The sequence below is a fragment of the Pseudorasbora parva genome, unplaced genomic scaffold (assembly GCF_024679245.1).
Source record: "Pseudorasbora parva isolate DD20220531a unplaced genomic scaffold, ASM2467924v1 scaffold_31, whole genome shotgun sequence".
NCBI classification, from domain to species: Eukaryota; Metazoa; Chordata; class Actinopteri; order Cypriniformes; family Gobionidae; genus Pseudorasbora; species Pseudorasbora parva.
Window position 1 is genome coordinate 137501 of NW_027125103.1, and position 10000 is coordinate 147500.

The 10000-nt window shown below is 36.1% G+C and overlaps 4 non-coding genes across 4 annotated transcripts; all 4 read left to right on the forward strand.

Moving 5' to 3' along the window:
* The first annotated feature begins 5333 nt into the window (after positions 1 to 5333).
* LOC137065846 (5S ribosomal RNA) lies at positions 5334 to 5452 on the forward strand. The gene has a single exon (XR_010901828.1). It is a non-coding gene; the product is annotated as a 5S ribosomal RNA (ribosomal RNA).
* Positions 5453 to 5561: 109 nt separating this feature from the next.
* On the forward strand, positions 5562 to 5680 carry LOC137066179 (5S ribosomal RNA). Its single transcript, XR_010902126.1, has one exon. It is a non-coding gene; the product is annotated as a 5S ribosomal RNA (ribosomal RNA).
* A 95-nt stretch (positions 5681 to 5775) lies between these two features.
* Positions 5776 to 5894, forward strand: LOC137065848 (5S ribosomal RNA). Its single transcript, XR_010901829.1, has one exon. It is a non-coding gene; the product is annotated as a 5S ribosomal RNA (ribosomal RNA).
* A 105-nt stretch (positions 5895 to 5999) lies between these two features.
* Positions 6000 to 6118, forward strand: LOC137065849 (5S ribosomal RNA). The gene has a single exon (XR_010901830.1). It is a non-coding gene; the product is annotated as a 5S ribosomal RNA (ribosomal RNA).
* Positions 6119 to 10000: the final 3882 nt, after the last annotated feature.

Sequence of the window (10000 nt, forward strand, 5' to 3'; positions counted from 1 at the left end):
CATGGATAATGACCCTGGAATGGATTATCGACGACGAGTAGGACACGGACAAAAAAGAGATGCGAGAGAAGGAAGGATGTATCTAAAGGAGGCGACGGTGATTCTAAACGTGGAGAACTTGAATGAGGTCAGAGCAATGGATATTATTAAAGCAGTAACCGAGAAATGTGGAAATGGGAAAATACTGGCATTGAGACCAAGGCAAGGCAAAGAGTATGAACTAACGATGGAAAAGGAGGAAACATGTGATAATTTGACTGATGGACTGATTATAAAAGGGGTGAATTGTGAGGTAAAAAAACTGCAAAATAGGGACTACGTTGTTTCCTTCATGCACCTGCCCGTCTACCTGGATGATAAAGAAATAATTGCAAAATTGGAGGGATGGGGAGTTAATCCCGTGTCAAATATTAAAAGACGGCACTACCCGGGCACAGAGATTGAGGACGGAACAAGGTTCCTGAAAGTCAGGTTCCCCAAAGAGGTGGCATCATTGCCATACAGCACAAAAATGGAGACAGCGGAAGGGCCGCAGTATTTCAGGGTGATGCACAGTCACCAGGTGAAGACCTGTAGGCTGTGCATGAGCCCGGATCACCTGCTAAAGGACTGCCCGGATTTCCAGTGCTATAAGTGCCAAGAAAGGGGACATTTTGCCCGAGAGTGCAATGCGGTGAGGTGCCCGGAGTGTAAGGAAATTTTAAATAAATGTAAGTGTGAGATGGAGGAAGAGGAAGGAGGAAGGGAAGAACAGGTGGACGGACAGGTGCATGAAGGAAACAGCGAGGAGGAGGAACAAATGGATGAAGGACAAGAGGAAGAAGGACTACAACAAAAAGAAATGAGCAACAGAGAGCAAGAGGACATTAATTATAATAATGAACAAGCAATGGAGAACTCGAAAGAAATGGAGACATCGGACAATGCCAGCAATGTTAAAGAAACGGACAGTGAAGGAGAAACAAAGATGGACAATATGGACAAAGACAAAGGGGGGAGAGGACAAATTAGAAGGAGAACAACAGAGGTAAAACCACATTTGGAAAGGGTAAGGAAAAAAGTTATGAAAAGGATACAAAACAGATATGATGTGTTAAGGGACCTGGGGGGAGAAAATGATGAATAATGGTTTTTAAGTATTTATTTTGCTTATTCTTTTTAATGGTTTTAAGTTGTGTTACTTTTAATGCAAGGGGATTGATGGACATAGGAAAATTTGAAAAAGTAAAAGAAAAATGTAAAAGGGAAGACATAATTGCACTGCAAGAAACAAACTGGAATGAAAATGTAATGAGTGAGTATAAAAAGAGATGGGATGGAGGTATTTTTTATAATAATGGAGATGGAAGGTTAGGGAGAGGTGTGGCTTTTTTAATGAAGGATGATGTGTTTAAAATGAGTAAAGTTGTATACAAAGATAAAATTGGGAAATGTATGGTTGTGGAGATAAAATGTGAAGGAAGAGATTTGATTTTAGTAAATGTACATGCACCAGTTGAGGAGAAAGAAAAGAGGGAATTTTTTATTGTTTTAAGAAATATTGTACGGAAGTATAAAGAAATAGTAATGATGGGGGATTTTAACACAGTTTTTAGTAAACAAGATATGGCTGAAGGAATGGTTTTTAAAACTGACACAGGGAGAAAAGAATTAAAAGCTTTAATGGGAGAAAATAATATGCTAGATGTGTGGAGAGAAAGAAATGAAAAGAAAAAAGAGTTTTCAAGGAGGCAAATAGTGGGGCAGTTTGTATGCCAAACCAGAATTGATTTTGTTTTATGTAGTAGAAATGTGGAGAATTTTATAGAAAATATTAAGTATGAGGACACAAGTTTTAGCGATCACAAGTTTTTATTTTTTAAATTGGATTGGAGTAAAGTGCAAAGAGGGCCAGGAGTATGGGTTTTAAATACACAGATTTTAAAGAATGAAGACTATGTTTTAAAGGTTAAGGAGATTATAGAAAATGAAAAGCAAAATGGAATGTATGAAGATGATAAGAGAATATGGTGGGAGAATGTAAAGTTTTTAATCAAGAAATTCTCAATCAAGTATAGTTGTTTAATACAGAAATGTAAAAGATTTAAAGAAAGAGAAATAAAAGAAAGTTTGGAAATGGAATTGAATAAAGAAAATAAAGACATACAAAAGATAAGGGAAATGGAGGACAAACTGAAAGAAATTGAAGAAAAAGAATATGAGGGGGCGAGGTTAAGAAGTAAAGCTAAATATGTGGTGGAAGGAGAAAAATGTACAAAGTTCTTTTTTGATCTGGAAAAAAAGAAAGGGAAAGCTGAAACGATAAAAGAAATAAGAGGGAAAAATGGGGAAATTGTAGAAGAGAATGAAAAGATTTTAGAAGAAGTAAAGAATTTTTATGAGGATCTGTTTAGTACAAGGGGTGTGGAAGAGGAGGAGACAAAGAAACTGTTGAATCTGATAAAAGCTAAAGTGAGGGAGGAAGATAAAAAAGAGTGTGACCAAGAAATTAGAGAAGAGGAGATTGAAAGAGCGATAAATCAACTGAATACAAAGAAAAGTCCAGGAATAGATGGTTTGGGAACTGAGTTTTATGTGTGTTTTAAAGGAGTTTTAACAAAGATTTTAAATGAGGTTTTTAAAGAAACATTTGAAAAAGAAGAAATTAATGAAAGAACAAGGATGGGGTTAATGAAACTGATATATAAAAAGAAAGGAGAAAAAGTAGATTTAAAGAATTATAGACCAATTACAATGCTAAACACGGATCTTAAGATTTTAGCAAAAGTTTTAGCAAACAGATTAAAAGAGATAATGCCAACTATAATCGAAACAAACCAAGCGTATGGAGTTAAAGGAAGAGATATAGCAGACATAACAATGAGTATAAGAGACACGATATGGTACATGAAGGAGAAAAATGAAGACGGATATGTAATTAGTTTGGATTTTGAAAAAGCATTTGATAGAGTTGAGCATGAGTATTTATTTCAGGTTTTAAGGAGTTTTGGTTTTGGGGAGAATTTTATTAAATGGATTGAGATTTTATATAGAGGCGCGTTAACGAAGATAAAATGTAATGGGTTTTTAACAGATTGCTTTAAAATTACTAGATCTATAAGACAGGGCTGTCCACTTTCAGCGTTATTGTACTCACTTGTATCAGAACCGTTAGGATTGGCTATAAAACAAAAAGAAGGAATAGTAGGGATAGAAATTGAGGAAAAGAAGGCTGAAGGGAAGGTGTTTCAATATGCAGATGATACAACAATAATTGTGAAAGGAAGAGAAAGTGTTATAGAAGTTATGAATGTTGTAAACGAATATTGTAAGGGATCTGGTAGTAAAGTAAATGAAGACAAGACAGTATACATGAGATTTGGTAAAGCTATGGTTTTAAGGGATTGTTTTAATTTTAAAGAAGTTGAAGAAATGAGGATTTTAGGGATTTTAATGGGGAAGAATGAGAAGAAAGTAAGAGATGAAATGTGGGAGGAACTAGTAACAGAGATAGAGAGAAGGTTAAACTTTTGGAAACTGAGGACACTAAATTTGAAGGGGAAGGTTTTAATATTGAATGTTTTAATGGTTTCTAAGCTGTGGTATGTTTTATATGTAAGTGAAATGCCATTGTGGTCAGAAAAAAGGTTGAAAAAATGTTTTCTTGACTTTTTATGGGAGGGGAAACCAGCAAGGATAGCACACAACACGATTTTAGGGGCGGTAGAGAAGGGGGGCTTAGGGTTAATGGATGTAGAACAGAGGAAAAAAGCGTTGAGAGTGAAAATAGTTAAGAAATATTTAGAAGAAGATAACAAAAATGAGTGGAAAAAAACTATGAAATATTTTTTAAATAAATGTGGGTATTTTAACATGGGGGATGGAATTTTATGGATGAAAACGAAAATTTGGATGACTGAAGGATTACCTGAGTTTTATAGGGGAATTTTAAGTGCTTGGGGAATCTTTTTAAAGAGAATTGAGTACGATCCACGTGGGAGAGAAAATATTTTAAATCAACCTCTGTTCTTAAATGGCAATATTTTAAAACAGGGGAAGGAAATATTTTTTAAGAAATGGATGGAAGTGGGAATAACAAGAGTGAGAGATGTTTTGTATGAGTTTAAAGAAGGGTTTTTACCAACACAGTTTATTGTGGATGCAATGGAAGTGGCAAAAGAAGAGTACAGTAAACAAGAAATAACAAACAAATATGAAACTATCAAGAACGCAATACCAAAAGAGTGGATTAAAAGAATAGAGGGTATGGAAGAGCAGAAAGAGATAAATGTGTATGTGAAACTGGGGGAAAAATTGTATGATTTTAAAGAATGTACTGTAAAAATGTTTTATTGTGTTTTTAGAGATGGTGTTTTTAAAGAACCAATTGTAAACAAGTACTGGGTGGAGAAATTTAAAGATTTAAAAGAAGAGTGTATATGGAGAAACATGAGGGGGAGATGTGTGGAAACAAAATTGGAATGTTTGGAGTATTTTATAAGACATAAAGTGGTCTTTACAGAGTCTATTTTAGCTAAAATTGGTTTAGAACAAAGTGCGATGTGTAAAGTGTGTCAGGAAAAGGAAGAGGGAATTTTACATATGTTCTTATATTGTGAAGAGTTGGGGGAATTTTTAAGGAAATGTAAATGTGTGATTAAAGATTTGACTGTGGAGTGGGATGAAAATGCAACGGAATGGAACAAAGTGGTGATGTTTGGTTGGGAAAAGGAGTGTCGAAACAAAAAGTTTATAAATCTGTGGTTAATGTTAATGAAAAGTGCAATTTGGGAGAGAAGAATTGTGGCTAAAAAGGAAAAAATTGTGTTGGATGTTTGGACTGTGTTTAGGAGGAAAACAGAAGTGTATATGGAGAGACTGTATGTGTATTTTAAATGTGAAAATATGTTGGATGCTTTTTATAATGTTTTCACTTCACATGTTGGTTGTGTTTTAAAAGATCTAATGTGGAAGCTGCCGGGGAGTGAAGGAGATGTGTGAACTATGTTTTGTAAATGTATGATATATGATGTATGTATTTTTTAAATTTGATGTAAATGTGATTGTATAAGGAAAACTTACATTTTTATTGTATTATTTATTGTATTTTATTGATTGAAATTTCTTAATAAAAAAAAAAAAAAAAAAAAAAAAAAAAAAAAGCACGCCCGATCTCGTCTGATCTCGGAAGCTAAGCAGGGTCGGGCCTGGTTAGTACTTGGATGGGAGACCGCCTGGGAATACCAGGTGCTGTAAGCTTTTTTGTTTCATGGGCGAAGAAAGATTTGTTTTTAAATTAAAATAAATAAGAGTGTTTGAATTCCTTAAATGGCCCAATTTTGGCAGCAGCTTTCGCTTACGGCCATACCACCCTGAGCACGCCCGATCTCGTCTGATCTCGGAAGCTAAGCAGGGTCGGGCCTGGTTAGTACTTGGATGGGAGACCGCCTGGGAATACCAGGTGCTGTAAGCATTTTTGCTAAATTAAAGAAAGAAGAAGAAGAAGAGAAAAAAAAAAAAAAAAAAAAAAAAAAAAAGAGTGTTTGAATTCCTTAAATGGCCCAATTTTGGCAGCAGCTTTCGCTTACGGCCATACCACCCTGAGCACGCCCGATCTCGTCTGATCTCGGAAGCTAAGCAGGGTCGGGCCTGGTTAGTACTTGGATGGGAGACCGCCTGGGAATACCAGGTGCTGTAAGCTTTTTTGTTTCATGGGCGAAGAAAGATTTGTTTTTAAATTAAAATAAATAAGAGTGTTTGAATTCCTTAAATGGCCCAATTTTGGCAGCAGCTTTCGCTTACGGCCATACCACCCTGAGCACGCCCGATCTCGTCTGATCTCGGAAGCTAAGCAGGGTCGGGCCTGGTTAGTACTTGGATGGGAGACCGCCTGGGAATACCAGGTGCTGTAAGCATTTTTGCTAAATTAAAGAAAGAAGAAGAAGAAGAGAAAAAAAAAAAAAAAAAAAAAAAAAGAGTGTTTGAATTCCTTAAATGGCCCAATTTTGGCAGCAGCTTTCGCTTACGGCCATACCACCCTGAGCACGCCCGATCTCGTCTGATCTCGGAAGCTAAGCAGGGTCGGGCCTGGTTAGTACTTGGATGGGAGACCGCCTGGGAATACCAGGTGCTGTAAGCATTTTTGCTAAATTAAAGAAAGAAGAAGAAGAAGAAGAAGAAAAAAAAAAAAAAGAGTGTTTGAATTCCTTAAATGGCCCAATTTTGGCAGCAGCTTTCGCTTACGGCCATACCCCCCTGAGCACTAGAGGGCGCTAGTGAACAGGAACTATTGGCTGCAGTTTGGAGAGAGAGGCTCTCCACCATTTTGTGTTCTCTGTTTGTTTTTGTATTATTTTTTGAATTTAATAGTTTTGTTTGTTGGTTTTTCTTAGTTTTTTTTACCACCTTACAGCAGCTTTGGCTGTCTGGAGGGTGGTTACTTTTCTTTCTTTTTTTCAATGGACGGATTAACGGTAAACGACCCTGGACTGGCTGGAGAGAAGCGCATGGCTAACGACCCTGGACTGGATGGAGAAACACGAATGGCTAATGACCCTGGACTGGATGGAGAAACACGAATGGCTAACGACCCTGGACTGGCTGGAGAGAGGCGCATGGATAATGACCCTGGAATGGATTATCGACGACGAGTAGGACACGGACAAAAAAGAGATGCGAGAGAAGGAAGGATGTATCTAAAGGAGGCGACGGTGATTCTAAACGTGGAGAACTTGAATGAGGTCAGAGCAATGGATATTATTAAAGCAGTAACCGAGAAATGTGGAAATGGGAAAATACTGGCATTGAGACCAAGGCAAGGCAAAGAGTATGAACTAACGATGGAAAAGGAGGAAACATGTGATAATTTGACTGATGGACTGATTATAAAAGGGGTGAATTGTGAGGTAAAAAAACTGCAAAATAGGGACTACGTTGTTTCCTTCATGCACCTGCCCGTCTACCTGGATGATAAAGAAATAATTGCAAAATTGGAGGGATGGGGAGTTAATCCCGTGTCAAATATTAAAAGACGGCACTACCCGGGCACAGAGATTGAGGACGGAACAAGGTTCCTGAAAGTCAGGTTCCCCAAAGAGGTGGCATCATTGCCATACAGCACAAAAATGGAGACAGCGGAAGGGCCGCAGTATTTCAGGGTGATGCACAGTCACCAGGTGAAGACCTGTAGGCTGTGCATGAGCCCGGATCACCTGCTAAAGGACTGCCCGGATTTCCAGTGCTATAAGTGCCAAGAAAGGGGACATTTTGCCCGAGAGTGCAATGCGGTGAGGTGCCCGGAGTGTAAGGAAATTTTAAATAAATGTAAGTGTGAGATGGAGGAAGAGGAAGGAGGAAGGGAAGAACAGGTGGACGGACAGGTGCATGAAGGAAACAGCGAGGAGGAGGAACAAATGGATGAAGGACAAGAGGAAGAAGGACTACAACAAAAAGAAATGAGCAACAGAGAGCAAGAGGACATTAATTATAATAATGAACAAGCAATGGAGAACTCGAAAGAAATGGAGACATCGGACAATGCCAGCAATGTTAAAGAAACGGACAGTGAAGGAGAAACAAAGATGGACAATATGGACAAAGACAAAGGGGGGAGAGGACAAATTAGAAGGAGAACAACAGAGGTAAAACCACATTTGGAAAGGGTAAGGAAAAAAGTTATGAAAAGGATACAAAACAGATATGATGTGTTAAGGGACCTGGGGGGAGAAAATGATGAATAATGGTTTTTAAGTATTTATTTTGCTTATTCTTTTTAATGGTTTTAAGTTGTGTTACTTTTAATGCAAGGGGATTGATGGACATAGGAAAATTTGAAAAAGTAAAAGAAAAATGTAAAAGGGAAGACATAATTGCACTGCAAGAAACAAACTGGAATGAAAATGTAATGAGTGAGTATAAAAAGAGATGGGATGGAGGTATTTTTTATAATAATGGAGATGGAAGGTTAGGGAGAGGTGTGGCTTTTTTAATGAAGGATGATGTGTTTAAAATGAGTAAAGTTGTATACAAAGATAAAATTGGGAAATGTATGGTTGTGGAGATAAAATGTGAAGGAAGAGATTTGATTTTAGTAAATGTACATGCACCAGTTGAGGAGAAAGAAAAGAGGGAATTTTTTATTGTTTTAAGAAATATTGTACGGAAGTATAAAGAAATAGTAATGATGGGGGATTTTAACACAGTTTTTAGTAAACAAGATATGGCTGAAGGAATGGTTTTTAAAACTGACACAGGGAGAAAAGAATTAAAAGCTTTAATGGGAGAAAATAATATGCTAGATGTGTGGAGAGAAAGAAATGAAAAGAAAAAAGAGTTTTCAAGGAGGCAAATAGTGGGGCAGTTTGTATGCCAAACCAGAATTGATTTTGTTTTATGTAGTAGAAATGTGGAGAATTTTATAGAAAATATTAAGTATGAGGACACAAGTTTTAGCGATCACAAGTTTTTATTTTTTAAATTGGATTGGAGTAAAGTGCAAAGAGGGCCAGGAGTATGGGTTTTAAATACACAGATTTTAAAGAATGAAGACTATGTTTTAAAGGTTAAGGAGATTATAGAAAATGAAAAGCAAAATGGAATGTATGAAGATGATAAGAGAATATGGTGGGAGAATGTAAAGTTTTTAATCAAGAAATTCTCAATCAAGTATAGTTGTTTAATACAGAAATGTAAAAGATTTAAAGAAAGAGAAATAAAAGAAAGTTTGGAAATGGAATTGAATAAAGAAAATAAAGACATACAAAAGATAAGGGAAATGGAGGACAAACTGAAAGAAATTGAAGAAAAAGAATATGAGGGGGCGAGGTTAAGAAGTAAAGCTAAATATGTGGTGGAAGGAGAAAAATGTACAAAGTTCTTTTTTGATCTGGAAAAAAAGAAAGGGAAAGCTGAAACGATAAAAGAAATAAGAGGGAAAAATGGGGAAATTGTAGAAGAGAATGAAAAGATTTTAGAAGAAGTAAAGAATTTTTATGAGGATCTGTTTAGTACAAGGGGTGTGGAAGAGGAGGAGACAAAGAAACTGTTGAATCTGATAAAAGCTAAAGTGAGGGAGGAAGATAAAAAAGAGTGTGACCAAGAAATTAGAGAAGAGGAGATTGAAAGAGCGATAAATCAACTGAATACAAAGAAAAGTCCAGGAATAGATGGTTTGGGAACTGAGTTTTATGTGTGTTTTAAAGGAGTTTTAACAAAGATTTTAAATGAGGTTTTTAAAGAAACATTTGAAAAAGAAGAAATTAATGAAAGAACAAGGATGGGGTTAATGAAACTGATATATAAAAAGAAAGGAGAAAAAGTAGATTTAAAGAATTATAGACCAATTACAATGCTAAACACGGATCTTAAGATTTTAGCAAAAGTTTTAGCAAACAGATTAAAAGAGATAATGCCAACTATAATCGAAACAAACCAAGCGTATGGAGTTAAAGGAAGAGATATAGCAGACATAACAATGAGTATAAGAGACACGATATGGTACATGAAGGAGAAAAATGAAGACGGATATGTAATTAGTTTGGATTTTGAAAAAGCATTTGATAGAGTTGAGCATGAGTATTTATTTCAGGTTTTAAGGAGTTTTGGTTTTGGGGAGAATTTTATTAAATGGATTGAGATTTTATATAGAGGCGCGTTAACGAAGATAAAATGTAATGGGTTTTTAACAGATTGCTTTAAAATTACTAGATCTATAAGACAGGGCTGTCCACTTTCAGCGTTATTGTACTCACTTGTATCAGAACCGTTAGGATTGGCTATAAAACAAAAAGAAGGAATAGTAGGGATAGAAATTGAGGAAAAGAAGGCTGAAGGGAAGGTGTTTCAATATGCAGATGATACAACAATAATTGTGAAAGGAAGAGAAAGTGTTATAGAAGTTATGAATGTTGTAAACGAATATTGTAAGGGATCTGGTAGTAAAGTAAATGAAGACAAGACAGTATACATGAGATTTGGTAAAGCTATGGTTTTAAGGGATTGTTTTAATTTTAAAGAAGTTGAA